Source organism: Malaclemys terrapin, chromosome 15, assembly GCF_027887155.1.
Source record: "Malaclemys terrapin pileata isolate rMalTer1 chromosome 15, rMalTer1.hap1, whole genome shotgun sequence".
NCBI classification, from domain to species: domain Eukaryota; kingdom Metazoa; phylum Chordata; order Testudines; family Emydidae; genus Malaclemys; species Malaclemys terrapin.
This window is the reverse complement of record NC_071519.1, coordinates 31,266,343-31,282,651: the sequence shown is the minus strand read 5'-3', so window position 1 is coordinate 31,282,651 and position 16,309 is coordinate 31,266,343.

Below are 16,309 nucleotides of genomic sequence, written 5' to 3'. Positions count from 1 at the left end.
TCGTTTAAAAAATGTTCACCCAATTTTTTCAGGTTGTTTTTTTTTTTTTTTTTTTTTAATGAAACTACATTAACCCCCCGGGGAGGAAAATGGGAAAACAAAACAACCACCCTACCCTGAGCACTGAAAACATCCTCGGTTTTCTTCAAAAACAGATTTTGACCAAAACAAAGCGTTTCCATGAAAATGCTCATTTTGCTCAAAAAATGTGTAGATGAAATGTTCTCCACCCGCTTCAGTGCTGGACAGCCCAAGCCTGTCCTCTAGAAGCTGTGCGGTAGGGCACCTCAAAGCTCGGTAAGAAGAGCTAAGAAAGAAAACAAGGAACTTTATCCAGCAATCTGAGTGGGGCACTTTCTGCGTGTGCACGCACACACGCACACGCACAAATCTGATGCCTGCTGAAGAACCCAAGGTTCAGTTTCTTAGCTTTCCATTTGCTCCTTCAGTCACAGGCTCTAAACTAGTTTCCAACCCACAATTCCTCCCTCCCAGTCGCCGGAACGGTCGGATGCACATGTTCGAGCGTATTAGAACCTCTAGCGCAGAGGTTCTCAACCAGGCATCCAAGGCCTCCTGGGGGGGCCACAAGCCGGTTTCAGGGGGCCTGCCAAAATAAACCAGAGCTGGCGTAAGAGGCGCTGGGGCCCCGGGAAGAAAGCCCAACCCCCACCGCACGGGACTGAAGCCTGAACCCTGTTGCATGGGGCTGAAGCCAAAGCTGGAGCAACTTAGCTTCGCAGGGCTCCCTGTGGCGTGGGGCCCTGGGCAATTGCCCTGCTTGTTACCCCCTACGCCGGCCCTGGCTTTTAATGTACTGGACATGGAGAAAAACAGTTGTTGTGGCACAGGGGGCCCGTGGAGTTTTTATAGCATGTTGGGAGTGGGGGCTCAGAAAGAAAAAGGTTGAGAACCCCTGGTCTAGTGCATGAAAGGAACCCACAGAGCTCACCACTTCCATACCAAACTGCAGGTGCTCTGAGACCACTTAGCTCCAGGCTGTGCACCACCAGACAGCGCGTGGTCATACAGAAGGTAAAAGTTCCTTACCATGACAGCAGCACTCGGGGGAGAGCATGCGGCTAATTCACCATCACTGCTCCATGGGGCCAGCGGCTGCTCTCTGACAGGCGCAGCACCCAGGCCTCCCGTTAAATAGCCTGGGTTTCACACCACACACGCATGCATGGGCTAAACAAAGCCAGCAGCTATGGTGTCACAGTGAATAGAGCTGTTGTTTTCCCAGAGAAGTCAGGAGGCTGCCAGACTGGTTTGCCCACCTCCCTACAATCAGCTAATTGGTGCCTGTAATAGATAAGGGGGCAGTCGCTTAGCAACGCCCCGCCCTCCTCCCCCTGCCCAAAAAGCATGCCACTCTCCCGGGCACCCCACCAGGAAACTCTGTCACTCCGCTGGATTGCGGGTGGAGAGTGACAGAGCGGTATTAGCCTTTGTTGAAATGTTTCAGACCTCAGCCCCCTGGTTCATTTTGATTCTGTTTGGACCAGACTTCTCTGCAGTGCAGCCATAATATTCCAGGTGATAAATACTGCAAGAGAGCAAGATCAGCTGCAGCCTCTCCGAGCCCCGTAAGGTTCAGTTCATCCATCATTTAGGAAGATGGGATCCTCTTACCTGATTCCTAGGGCAACAACTCCCAACAGTTTCTGCTCCAGTCGGTTTGTTGGCAAAAACTCCAGGAGTGCTGCCGAGGTTAACGTGGTGCATCTGGAGCTGTCTCTCGGGCAGGTTTCACAGCAGCTACAGAGCGTGATATCGCGTGTCCCTGGTGCAGAGCTGTCCTGTCCCTGGTGCAGAGCTGTCATACACTACAAGGCCATTTCCATTGTCTCTTTCTTCCCTCAAAGTCAGCCAGCCCCTCCTGGGCCTCGGAGCCCAAAGGGGCCTGATGTAATGGTTTGACAAGGGGCCCTGGGTTTCCTTGAACCTGCCTGGCTCAGGGGGTGGAAATGAATGAGGCTATTTGCTGTGGAAATGGTTGTGATTGCCAGCAGGATCCTTTGCGCCGACCCTAGGGTTTTCTCTCCCTTTGCCCCATCTTCCTTCCTACCATCATGGTCTCTGAGTCCACAGACAGGGCTGGGGTACTGTGGTGAGATCCTTGGGACCCCCATACCCCCGATAGCTCACTGGCTGCCTGCGTCATTCCTGCCGACAGGGCATGGAGAGGCTCCTTGCAAGTCACTCCTGTCCCCGAAGCTGCCTGGTTGCAAGTCAGACTGGCCTGAATTTACAGCACGTAGAATGGTGCATTTTACCCACCTTGCTAATCGCACCTTGGGCTACAGCACAAAAGGAAGAGCCCGTTGAGATAATTAAGCCAGAGCAGACACAAAGGCATGTGCTGTTGGGCCATTAGTGCAGATCTCACGTGCATGAGGCTGGTGGCTACTCTCTTCACCTGAGCAGTGTATTAATGGCCCATACTTACCAGCCCGGAGTAGTATAGTGCAGAGAAAAGTGGCAAAGGTATGTTTCATTGATGCAGGTCAGGACTGAGCTGAACTGGCCGAGGTGGGTGCTGCAGCACTGAACTGTATTACTGGACCGCGGTGCTGAGAAACCTCAGCTGATTGAGGGGTGTCGACAGAGCCGTGGGTGGGGACCCCAGGGCTGGAAGAGCTGTGGGGGCTGAGGATCAGAAAACCAGCAAGGTGCTGCAGTTTGACTGCAGATTACTCCTGAGAGTCCCCACGTCTCAGCCAGCCCTTGCGAGCCGGGGGGCTTTGACATTTCAAGGTAACTTTCACAGGCATTATGTGCATTATCTGCCGGCCAGGTGACAGTTACTCAGCACTCGTCACTCAGCCCTAAAGCCTGCCTTCCCGTTACACCTGTGCACTTGTCTGTCACACGGCCGGCTTAAAACAAACAGAGGGCCGGGTAATTCTCCAGGAACGTGTGCCCGACCCTCAGCTCCCAGCGCGTCCCCCTGGCCTTTTGGATGCAGAGTGCAAAGAATAAAGGTCAGAATGGCAGGTGCCACTGTTTCGTTTCTGTTTTGATTTCCCATGTTAATTCCATGCTGGTGAAAGGTGCCTGGTTAATATCCCCAGAGGATGAAAGTCTTTTATCCGCAGCATGTTCCCCTTCCCCCTCTACCCCACAGCATGGCTCACTGTGCCAGGAGGACTCAGCACCTGGAATCAATCAGTCTTTCTCCTCTCTGCAGACTCAGCCACTGGGAGGAAGCGGGGTAATGAGTGCCGGCTCCGAAAGTGGGAGATTCGAGGATATAAGTGACTTCCCGCTGTGGCAATGGACTGGTTCATTGGACCTAGGCTGGGGCCTTTGGGTGCAAGAAGCAGGGAAGGGTTTAGACTTTCTGTGGAGAATGCAGGAAATCTCAGTATTATTTTTTATGAAACATACGTATGCCTCAGCTGCCCCACTCCCTTCGGGATTGTTACCCACTGGGGGTGATGCGCTTTTTTTCTTTCCTGGGGCAGAGCATAAGTGAGGCAGTGACTGGGTGAGAGTCACGTGTCTGGGTTGGCCTGACTGGTCGAGCAAGAACGGGAGTTACCTAGGAGAGACCATGGAAGACCATCAACCGGACCATTAACTATTAACTACTGCTAGCCAAGAGGGGCCTGAAAACAGGTGGCTGGACTGGAGTCAAAGCCCTGAGGTGTGAACAGACTGAGACAAGATCCCGCTGTATTGGGGCAGGGCAGGGGGGAAGGTCAATCCTGGGCATTTGGGGTAAGGCGGGCAGGTTGTGCTGCCAGCATGCACATGCATGTAGGGTTTGTGTTACCTCTCTAACCTCATGGCCCTAAATGCTGTATTCCAGCTGGATCTCGTCCTGCGTCTCTGTAAACGTTTGCCAGTTGCATCGCTCCCAAGAGGGGCAGTATCCAACAGGCGCCAAGCTCTTTTGGACCTGTTGCAGGAACTCTGGTGAGAAACAGAGGTGCTGGAGCCAGGGACACAGTATCCGAGCGCAGGGATCCCCTTTGCAAAAAGTGGAAGTCAGGGCCTACCACTAAAAAGGCATCAGCATGGAGTCTTCTCCATCTGACTCCATGGCACCTTTCCTCACAGCAGGGGCACTAGACTTGCAGAAGTTCTAGAGTTCAGTGAACTATAAAAGAGGGGCGTAAAGCACTCCAAGTCATCTTTCACCTAAGAAGACAAAGGAACTGAGCACTTTGGGGGAGATCCTGACCAGCGGGGCAGTCACCCATTTTGCCGGAAAAAGATGATGTAAGAATCTTAACAAAACTACAGTCTCGGTTGAAGGGAAGTCACTAGACCGTGTTTTTCACTTTTATTCCTTTTTGACCATTTCTGACTCTATCCCTGGTACCTGCACTCAGTTCAAAGCTCTCTCCTTCTGGTTAAATACACTTGTGTTACTTGTATTCTAAATGCGTGCTGTGTTGCACTGGGAGTGATTATTCACTCCAGTTAAAGCAACAAGCCACTAGGCATTTGTCTCTGTCAAGGAGCAGCGGCCCCTTATGACACCTCTGAATGTTCCAGGAGAAGGCTGGACAGTGGTGGGGAAATTCAGGACTGGGGTCACTTGGCTGGTCATAACCAAGGCGGGCAGAGACCAGAGTGTGGCTGGGGTAACAAGCAGGCGGGCTGGAGTCAGTGCTGCTGAACCAGGGCAGCTTAACACACAGATAGTGCGTGCTTGTGTGCTGGTGGGGAGCACCCAGACAGGCAGCTCCAGCAGCAGGGCCTTGCAAGGCACCCAGAATTACAGGCAGGTGGTGACCCAGCCTCTCGCTGGGCGGCCCTTCTCTGAGCCTGAAGAGAACGTGTATTTAGATTTTCCCCCTTTGAAATCTCTCTGTCATTTCCAGTCTCTCCGAGACGGGAAGAGAATGAAAGTGTTGAAGGCGGCTACCTTGATGTCGGTGCCCAGCCGTCACCTGCTTGGGCATTACACCAGCCCCAACGTCCCTTTTCAGCAGTGCCCCTTAGTGCTGGGACAGCAGACGCGCCCCCTGCAGTGACGTGGGGCTGGGTCTCAACTGGTCCTTCTGTCTCAAAGACAAAGCGCAAGTGAAGCAACCACCAACCAATTGTGCCTCTTTCCTGGTGCAGCAAGAGCACTCTTTTCCTGTCAATAGGGACCCACGCGCCCTCTCCAACCAGAAAGAAGCAGCTGACATCTTGTTGCTTACAACCACAGTGAATTCGTAATGATACTCACCCAAGGAAAGCGCTGGGGATATTTTACGATCACCCTGGCCTGCATGTTCTGGCTGAGATTTGGTGCAACAAATCGACAAGCGTGTGCACTAAACAGCAAATGCTTTGAGTCGCAAGCATTCCACAGCAGCGGATGTTGATAGTGGCACTCAACATTGGCTCTTGGCACCCCTGCGGGAGGAGCTGCACATTGCTACACCGACTGTAGGACCAGTGCTGATGTGGTTGTGATTCTCAGGACGGACCCAGCCAGCTCAGAGAGGCTTCCAGTCACAACCACTTTATATATTAGATTGAGAGCTGTGCAATGGGGAAAAGCAAAAGGAATATCAAAGAGAGAGCAAGTGTGTGTCTCCCCTCTCGCAGTCTGCCCTCAGCTGAACACAAAGCGGCTGCCTGTGTCTGCACCCAGCAGAGTCCTTGGAGGTTTGCAGGGACAGCACGCAGAAAACAATGGCAGATCAGTTGAAATGGCTAAATGCACCACAGCAAATGACCAGCCAATCCCTCCCACACTGCTGCAGGTCTCCTATAACAGAAAGGCACGGGTTTCATTTTTGCACACGATCCTGGCTCGATCTTCTCTCTTTGAGCTGTGGATCCACGCCAGTGAGATCTCTCTCTTTCCAGACAGGTTCCCTCCTCGCAGGATGGGATTTTCCCCCTTCCATCGTCTCTCCTTTGCTCCATGAAAGTGCTGAATGGAGCAGTGTGTAGATTAAGAGCCCCTGAGACAGCAGGCTGAAGATGCAGCCCTCTGGGGCTCCTGGGAGCGACATGCTGTTGGGGGAGTGTTGCATTCACACTCCTGCCTTGTGCAAGGCCAATGAGAGTGGGCGGCCCTCAGCGTGTCCTTAGTGTAACAGATGGCAGTTGAATGAGGACTTCATAGCTACAGGCAACACCATGGGGCTGGGCGACTTGTCTGTCCACACCAGGTAGGCAGAGGCTTTGGGGTTTGCCGACTGGAAGCCAGGTTTGCTTCTGGTTTCCAAAGGTGGAGCTTTGCCTTGCTCACAAGAGAGGAGTTTGTTCTGCTGGACTGATTGTCTCGCTTCACAGTGTGTTGGCAACATACCAGCGACCCTGGGCCATGCTCGAGTGTGCTGAAGGACCAAGTCCCCAAGCTCGCACTTGTAGCAGACTCCTTTCCATTGTGGATAGGGCAGAGGGGGACCCATGACACCCCACAATAGTGAGTTACACAAACATTGTGGGGGTGTCAGTGGCACATCCCTGCTGCGTCCATATTGCCTAGCCTGAGAGCAAATTACTGGGGAGTTTCCTCTCCATTTCCACATGCATCTAAATCTATGAGCCCTTGATTTCAATGGCTCTCTTGGGATTCACCCCACGCAGCCTCACCGATCTTCCTGCTCATCCATGTCATCTCTGCCTCACCCCTCTCATCTACTGTCTCCCCTCCCCTATCGGCTCATTCCACTTCTCCTCTCCATCCCTCAAAGCCAGAGTTTCTCCTTCACTTTGCTGCCAGATGTTTTCCCTTGTAGCATCACTGAGTCCCTTCCCTTCAAACTGTCCTTTCCCCTCTGCTTTATGGCCAACCCCATCTCCAGGCAGACACGTGGCTGCCTCAGGCTCTGTGCTGGGTTAACGACAGTACAGGTGTCTCATTTTCTCTTACTCCCATTCCCAGACAGCAGATGGTGCTGAAGGACTAGTGAGCCGTGAGTGGGGCTCTCAGATGTACAGGACTGCAGCTGGTGGGTGCTAAGTCAGACGCGTCTTTGCTTGATTCACCATCTCCTTTTCCAGTCTACTCGGAAAACAACTGGGGAATCACCGTCCTGTTTTCTGGGGCTGTCCCAAATGGAACAGTTCCCAGTGGTCTGCAGGTAGAAAATTGTGGCAAGAATTAATTCAGCCATATAGCCCCAAATTCCTACGGCTATAGGGCTAGGGAAATGCCTGGATTTGCTGACGATCAAAGTTTTGTGACTGCGGCCAATAAACATGTTGCTCCATTTTGGTGCAAAACAAAACAAAAAAACACCTCTACAGAAATGCTGTTGACCAGAATATAAGAATGAAGAGAGATGGAACAATTTACTGGTTGTATGAGATTAACAGCTGAGGGGTTTGAAGAAAGATGAACTGAACGGGGTAAACTGTAAAAAACTAAAACACAAATCACTGCTATCATTTTAGAAAGATGGGACGAATACTGAATGTAAGTCATAACTAGGCTTGCAAGGATTAGATTTTTGTCAATACGTTTATATTTCACTGTACACACACACAACCCGATGAAAAACTATTTCCTTCGATAATCATCAAAATTTACTGTTAGGCAAAGTAAGAAAAATGCTGATTGAGAACTTATTAGGGTTTGATTTAAGGATACTTACTTTGTACATTTTGACACAGGATGTTGACAATTTATGTTTTAACAGCGACAAAGCTTTAACTTTTTGAATGTCAGCATTTACTGTCATGAAATAACTATTGTCTGAGCCCCTATTGTCCAACCTCCCCACCCCGCCAAATTTCCCACAATTGTGAACATTTTAATTGAGAAAAACAGAGAACAAAGGCTTCAAAATAAACACTGAGCTTATCCATCACAATTAGCAACGTAAAAGAAATGAATTCTGCCAAGCCTACTCAGAGCCTAAACTGCCTCGATCCTGTTCTGTTCCTTTATCTTTTGTAGCTCTTTGTACTTATGTAAGAAAATAAAGTGTACTGTCTACAACGCTGTTTACCTTCATAAAAATGCTAGTGACTAAGACAGAGCTGGTCAAACGTTTTGTAAATTAATAATTCTGATGAAAAAAAGAAGAGGGAGGAGGGGACTGTCATGGCATTTTTAACCTATTTTTGATCAGTTCCACTCCATTTTTTTTAATGTAGCTATTACAAAATACAAATGCAGGACAGAAGCAAACAGCAGGAGACTGCAAACATCAATCCCGATGCTGAAATATTCCTTCATGTATTACATCAATACTGACTGACAGCTGCGGTTATGAAGGATACAATGTTTTCTTAGTCATTTTCATTTAGGAAACCGCTTCCTGGGTTCTGTACAATACGATCTATTTCTAACTTAATCTCTCGGGAACAAAACAATCTCTCGCTTCTGAAAGTCCCAAGCAGGGCAGGTGGAATACGGAAAGCTGCACAGCTTCATCACAGCCAATCAATGTATGTCCATTTACACCCTCTGGGGAGCTGGCCCATGGTTTGTCAAATAAGGTACTTAGTTAATTTTGCACCATATTTGCAAATAAAACATGAACAAATACTTCTGCCCATTAATCAACCGGGTCTGCTGAGTCTAATCACAAAGGGGTTATTTATTAGCAGACGTGACCATGTTCTTTGACATGTGTGCTTCTGCCTGTGATTCGCTGGTCTCCCAGCTCATTTCACACAAGCTTCGGGGCATTTCCAAACTGGGTCAGATTTGAACCAGTGTCTGCTCCAAAATCTGCTCTTCCCCTGAGCCAGCAAGTCCTCGTGGTCTCAAGCCCTCCATTTAGCAGGGGAGAAGGCGATTCACGGTATTTGCCATTTACAGTCGGCCCCCACAATGAGCCTTGCAGAACAGATGGTTGGACACATTCCCTGCCCTGCAAATCTTACGGCCTGATGTGGGCATGTCACCTCCTCAGCGTGTGAGCTAGTGGCAGACAATGTAGAGGCTGGAGATTGGCAATGCATTGCTGCAAAGGAGAAGGGGTTCCAAAGCAAGCAAGCGGGCTGCTGACCCAGAGGACGCAACGGTAGCTGGGGCTGGGATTGGAATGGCTGGGACCTGTGGTCTGAAAATGGAGGAATCTCCCAGGCAAATGTCTCTTCCTTTAAGGGAGGGAGTGGGCAGCGGATAATTCTGAACACTCCTACCCTAATGTGTCACTCCTTCAAGCCAGGCAGTAGAGATGCCAAAATTTAATCTCTGCACAGAACTTCAGTGTCTGGACAGCAACCTTGTTTTCAGCTCCACATTGTGTTGTGCTCCCGTAGTTTCTGCAGAGTATGTTTCCTGGGTGTTTGATCAACCCTTTCAAGATTTCCCATCGGTCAGGATGAAGTCCACATTCCTTCATATCTTGCTTACATGTGTTTTTATAGCAAAGCTTGGGATGTCCTATTATTCTTGTTCCCTCTGATAGCTCCCCATATTGCCTGTCCTTGGGTATGCATCTGTCTTCAAACCTACCCAGATGGCCCAACCAGAAATCTTGGCAAGTGATCGTAACAAGTGCCACCATCGTCTCCATCAGGGCATCAAAGTCCATGACAGGAGCTGGCTCCTACAGCTTGAAAAGAAAAAAGCCCGTAGGAAGCAAGCAGCTCCCAACCAAGATATATACATTTTCAATGTTTCAAAGTAGCAGCCGTGTTAGTCTGTATCCGCAAAAAGAACAGGAGTACTTGTGGCACCTTAGAGACTAACATTTATTTGAGCATAAGCTTTCATGGGCTTCAGCCCACTTCTTCAGATGCATAGAATGGAACATATATTGAGGAGATATATAGACACATACAGAGAGCATGAAAAGGTGGGAGTTGTCTTACCAACTCTGAGAGGCCAATTAAGTAAGAGAAAAAACTTTTGAAGTGATAATCAAGATAGCCCAGTACAGACAGTTTGATAAGAAGTACACCACAAGAACAAGCCCCTAGAAAGCCAGCCTCATGGCTTGGGGAATCATCAGGCTGTTTTTCAAGTCTCTCCCTCTTGTGATGAAGGATTTTGCTGCACGTCTTTACAAGACATTTTAAATCCCTCTTGTAGTGTCCTGAGTGCTTTCATTCAGCCTGTCACAGCTGGACAGCCCCAGGAGGGAACAGTATGGGATTTCAGTTTAATTAATCTTACAAACCCTCCGCAATGCTTGTCCGTTTCAAAGCCTCGGACCTCACCCAAGCCAAGAAGCCAGTTGCTAGTCGTCCTCAAAACGAGTTTGCCTTTTGAAAAGCAAAATCTTAGCTGCTGTTTCAGGCTCTGAGGCAGATCCAGTGTTTGGATCCCTGCACATGACGGTAGTGAGCCCAGACAAGTCTAGTAATGCAAAACCCACGTCAGCCCAGAGATCACTGCTCAGGGGGAGACACATGCTGAGAGCTCAGATGTCCCAGTGGGCCGGGGGAGCCCAGAAGATCTAAACACAAAGCAAAGGAGTCAGCATCAAACAATGCAGGGTTCATTTTCTCTGGGATGAAATGGCATTCAATCACCTGATCCAGAATTCCCAAGGCAATTAGCTCAGTCCGAGGGAGAAAACAGAAGGGACAGTCAGCTGGGAGAGCACGTAGTCGATGTTCGCGCGGGGGGAAATTCAGCAGTTACCGTTCACAGGGTTCTCTGCTCAAAGCTTGGTTTCTTTCAGCTTTGATTTGAGTAGCATTTGCATGAATGAGCCCAAGGAAATCTCAGTGCAAAGCCACCATGTTATGAATGGATTCCCCCGAAACCCTCTAAACCGGCCCAGGGGCACTCAAACCCAGACGTGCAGAACTCGGCACAGTTCAGCCAAGGATTTTTTTTTTGTGTGAAGAAATCCAAAAACTAGTGAGCTCCACCGGTGAGCTCTGAGAGCCCAGCACACAGCGCTACTGCCAGCAATGACAATGCCGTGTGGACACTATCTGTTTGGCTGTTGAATCTGAAGAATTGGTGATGTCCACTCAGGGTTCTGCTGCCTGGTACCCGGCGTGCGAGAGGAGGGGTGAAAAATAAGATTGATTCTTTAAGCATAGGCTCCAGGAGAGTGGAACAGCTGAGCATCTTGCACCTTTTGCCACCAGACCCGTTCCCCAGGGTGAGCGCAGGAGGCATGCGGTGTGCACACTACATCACTTACCAGTCCTCTGCGGCGTGAATGCGTGGAGCTCTCCATATCCTTGCTGGAGATTCAGAGCTTTCACCCATTCCCATGAGGCTCTCCCTGGCCGTCACTGTCTTGATGTTTGAAGTCTGGGCAGGAATTCAAAGCCTGTTAATGTGGAACCAACAGCCGGGATGGTTGCTGCTTAGGGTCTGTCTACACTGCACAGTTGACCCAGGTAATTGGCACCCGGGTCTGAGCACCTGGGTTAGCCATACCCGCGCGTGTGTGTCCTCACTGTTTCTGCACTCGCCCATGCGTCTGCGGGCATATCCCCTGGTTCTTTGTGCTGAGATGCTCTAGGATTCTTTCCCTCAATTGTGTCGATTGCAGGAGAACATGTTTGTTCTTTGGGGGAAATTATGGGAAGGCAATGGAGGACTATCAGCATTTGAGAGATTTTACCTGCGCTTTCACTGGAAAGTGGGTACGTTCTAGCTCGAGCTAAAGTGGGGGTCAGGATCAACCCATCTCCCCAGCCAGGTCAGCTAGCCTGGGCTTAAAGCACCTCCAAACCCAGGTCAGAGATTCTTCTGTGTGGATGGTAGGAAGCTAAGGTTAAAACCTGCATAAGAGCCTGGATTAACTCTGCAGTGGAGACATACCCTGGCACAGAACTCCTTTGTCCAGGGACTGAGCATACTGCCTTCTGTAGGCTCTACCAGCCCACGGGGATAGAGACCAGAGCTGGGAATTGGCCCTGGATTTCCCATGAGCAGTGCCCAACTCACGTCTCTCTTCAGGCAGGACGGAACGAGGGCTAGCAGAAAAGCATCCTCTTTTTTCCCTGGCATCTTTCTTTTCAGAGAGTCCCACTCCGCTGCTGAATTTCTCTTGGGATGATTCTGCGTGCAGTGAGTGGCTATTGCTCCTATCAGCTGACTTAGGGACTATGCAAAAACCCAGAGGAGCACTTACAAAAGCCCATCAGACAGTTCCCTTATCTGACTTCTTCACCTGGTGCGGAGAGCTGCTGCTGGGACTAGACACATATGTGTATTTTACCTGCTTTGGTTTTTCTGATTTAATGGGGAAAAAAATCCCATGGAAGCTAAAGAAGAAACCCTTTTTCTGATTCGAGCTAAAAATGAAGCTGTGCTGGGCTGGGGGTTGAGAATTCAAGGGCCCTGTTATTCACACACTGACTAAGCTGGTGCCCTCAGCCTCGAGCCACCGCTCTCTCCACAGAGGGCGAAGGATCTGCCTGTGCAGCAGAAACCCTCTCTGAGTTAGATGAATGCTGCTGGGAATGAATTTGGGGCCAGATCTGAAGCTTGTTGAAAGTGACAGGAATCTTTGCATTGCCTCCAATGGGATTTGGATCAGGCCCTTTGAGCGGGCTAAGGATGCACCCCCAGAGTCTGAAATCCTCTCTCCAGGGAAAAATATTGGAGGAGGAGAAGAGTGACAAAACTTCCAGCAAAACTACACCAGACCCAGGATAGTTTGTCCAATCCCAGCCCTTTCCCACTCCCTGTTCACTCCCGGCATCTCGTGTGTGTCTACACTGCAGCTGGAGGCGAGCTCCCGGCCTGGGTAGGCAGAGGCATGCTAGTGGGGCTAAAAATAGCTGTGTGGATATTGTGGCTCCTGCAGGGACTTGCGCTAGCCACCGGAGCTCAGACCTAGGAAGTCAGGTGAGCTTGAAAGCCCGAGCTGCCGCCCGAGCCGCACTGTCCACACTGCTCTTTGCAGCATGCTAGCTCCAGCCCCGCTAGCATGGGACTCGCTCCCAGCTGCAGTGTAGACATGCCCGTGGAGGCTCACATTTGAGAAGGGAATTTATTGCAAAGGTCCCTGACTCTCCCCCTGCTGGGCTTGTGAACGTTCCATGAAGCATCCATCGCTGGGAACGTGTACCAGCATCTGCCCAGAGATGTTACAAGAGAGGCCCAGGTCGGCGTGGGGGGGGGGGGGGTCGAGTAACATTTTAAACATCTCCACACTTTTACAACAGTAACATTGCACTTTTCCCCACGGCTGTAACTTCTCTGCTTCCACCCCTACCTCTCCTCTCACCTTATTCCCATGGACTTTCAGCTTCAGAAATGCTGCTGTGTTGTTGCTGTTGTTGAAATGCACCGAGTGGGAGGTGGGAGGTGTATTATTGATCACTCTGCTTTGCTGGCTTTGGTTTACATTCACTTCCCTGGGACTGATCCCTTGGACAAACAGGAGCAACCAACTTTTATGCAACTTGACTGGAAGAAGCAAAGTTTCCTTCAGTTCTCAGGGCTGAAATGTAAAGGAAAAGCACAGTCTGGTTAATTTGGTCTAATTAGAGATTAGTTCCTTCCACAGAGGCAAACAGCAGAGTTTAAATCTGACACTTTCAGCACCAAAGCACAGATCTCTAATGCTTGAACGAAAGGAGTAACTCCGTTACCTGGCAGCAATAGTAGGCTGCTATCCTCCATGTGGCCCAGTCAGACACTGTGTAAGTATGTAACACTGAGAAATGCAAAGGGGCAGTGCAAGGAACACGAGAGTTTTCTGGCTATTTATACCACAGGCTGTGTTTCCTCCCTAGTTCCAAATAAATTCTGACATATTTCTGATGTCAGTTGGGAATAATTTCCTAGTGTTGAGCCGGCATGATCCTCCCAGTACAGTGCCTTCTGAGATTGGGGGAAGTCTTTATTTGAAGAGAATTTTTCCTCCATTTGAGGAAACTGCAGAAGTCCCTTGAATGCATCTCCTGAATGAACAGACATGAAAGCAAAGACAAAAGGTGCATCAAAGACCCCTTAGGAAGCATTCCAATGATATCCAATGGGTCAGAAAGCTGAAAGCCCCATCGCCACATACAGCTCACTCGAAAAGCACACACATCTCTTCTCAGATGAGCAATACTAAGGTTCCATTCTCTGAATGCTTTGACCCACTGCTTTGTCAGTTTCCACCTCCGCTTTGTCAGTTCCTACCTCTGTCCTGCTTTACTCACCACTAACCGTTCCAGACATCAGGTGCAGAGCAGAAGACACTTCATCAAACATCTTCGGTGATCAGAATCCATTTTCACCATGGAGGGCGCGATCCTTTGAAGGCGTGAAACTCTGCCCTGTCTCCACGCTGTCGATGGGAGCAGAACGCAGCCTGATGTGAACCCGTAATCACAGAGGGAGCTGTGCCTTTAGTCAAGGAGTTTGCACTGTACTTACTGAATCTGCTGGCAGCTGCATGTTACAAACAGCCATTACTGGGAAGTGCTTTATGATTGAAGTTTACACAGAGGAATTCAGCTCCATTTGTTCTGAAATATTACAGATGGGAAATATTCATTAGGTCCCAAGTAGCATGTAGAATTGCTACCTAGAATGTTTCCCAGTCTAGATTTAAGTGACTCAAGTGGTGCTGTTAAAACTGCAGTGTGCTACAGTGACTCTGTTTCCATTGTAAACCCTCAGCAAGGCCATAAGCATTAACACTGTTAATCACCCAGGGCTGGAGGTTCAAAAGATGGAGGCCAACTTATTTTGTGTTTTAGAAATGCAGCTCCACCCAGTTAAAAGATCCCAGCCACCTGGATGTGCCGAGACGCCATATGCTTGGGGGCCTATTACTCTTGATTTACATGCAATAATCCTAGTGAGGTCAAGCATGGGACTTCTCCCCCTCAGCAAGTGGGAAAAAAGATGAAATAAAAATAATTAAAACAAAACACAAGAAAAAGAACGGCCATACTGGGTCAGATCAATGATCCATCTAGCCCAGTATCCTGTCTTCTGACAGTGGCCAGTGCCAGGTGCCCCAGAGGGAATGAACAGAACAGGTAATCATCAAGTGATCCATTCCCTGTTTCTCATTCCCAGCCTCTGGCAAACAGAGGCAAAGGACACCATCCCTGCCCATCCTGGCAAATAGCCATTGATGGACCTATCCTCCATGACTTTATCTAGTTCTTTTTTTGAACCCTGTTATAGTCTTGGCCTTCATAACATCCTCTGGCAAAGATGTTGTGCGTTGTGCGAAGAAATACTTCCTTTTGTTTGTTTTAAACCTGCTGCCTATTAATTTCATTTGGTGACTCCTAGTTCTTGTGTTATGAGAAGGAGTAAATAAAACTTTCTTATTTACTTTCTCCACACCAGTCATGATTTTATAGATCTCTGTCATAACCCACCCTTAGTCATCTCTTTTCCAAGCAGAAAAGTCCCAGTCTTATTAATCCCTCCTCACACAGAATCCATTCCATACCCCTCATCATTTTTGTTGCCCCTTTCTGAACCTTTTCCAATTCCAATATATCTTTTTTGAGATGGGGCGACCACATCTGCAAGCCGTATTCAGGATGTGGGCGTACCATGGATTTATATAGAGGCAACATGATTTTTTCTGTTTTATTATCTATCCCTTTCTTAATGATGCCCAATGTTAGCTTTTTTGACTGCCGCTGCACATTGAGTGGCTGTTTTCAGAGAACTATCCGCAATGACGCCAAGATCTCTTTCTTGAGTGGTAACACCAAATGCAGAGCTGGCTGACAATCGCTGCTAGGCCATAGGAGTTGATCCTCTAGCTACTGGCTACAGTTTGTCCTAGGCTCTGGGACTATCCATCCAGGACTGTCTGAGTTGTCACACTGGCCCACTCTGCAATGCATATAGACCCTGGAAAGACTGCACTGAGTCTGCCTTAGTGAGGTGACAAGCTGTGTACAACCACTATAGACAGAATTTTTCACTCACTGCTCCTGACTGCGTGGGTGACCCTATGAATAAATGAAGGGCGTGTGATTTACTGTCCCAATCACTCTGGAATACAGTCAGCACAGCCACTCAAGCTACAGAAGGGAGCAAGAACAGGGGTTGGAGGAGAAGCAGCAGTAAGAGGGAAAGGACCTTTCAAACTCCTCCAGCCCTCTGTGCTGGAGTCAGGGGAGCATTTCTGCTCTAAGATAGCCTGGTGTAAATCCACAGTAACTGAGCTCAGTGGAGCTGCTCCAGATTTACACCATAGTGAAGGGAGAATGGGTCTGAGGGTCTTGCAATGACTCGTGCAACATAATGAAAAGGCAACTCCTTAGCAACAGGCTGAAGCAGGTGTTGGCTTCAGAAGCAGGTTCGGGCTTTCCCATGCAGGGGAAGGGGTTCCTGAAGTTTTAGTGCACTTGAAGATGAGAAGAAACATTTAGAGAAAGTGGAAAACTCGCCCGCTGACTCACATTCCCGGCGGCAATTCTTATCCCTTCAGTCAGCGTCTGTCCGGAGTACTGCTCGGCACCTCCAACTAGCTAGACACAGATGGCTAGACACAGAGAT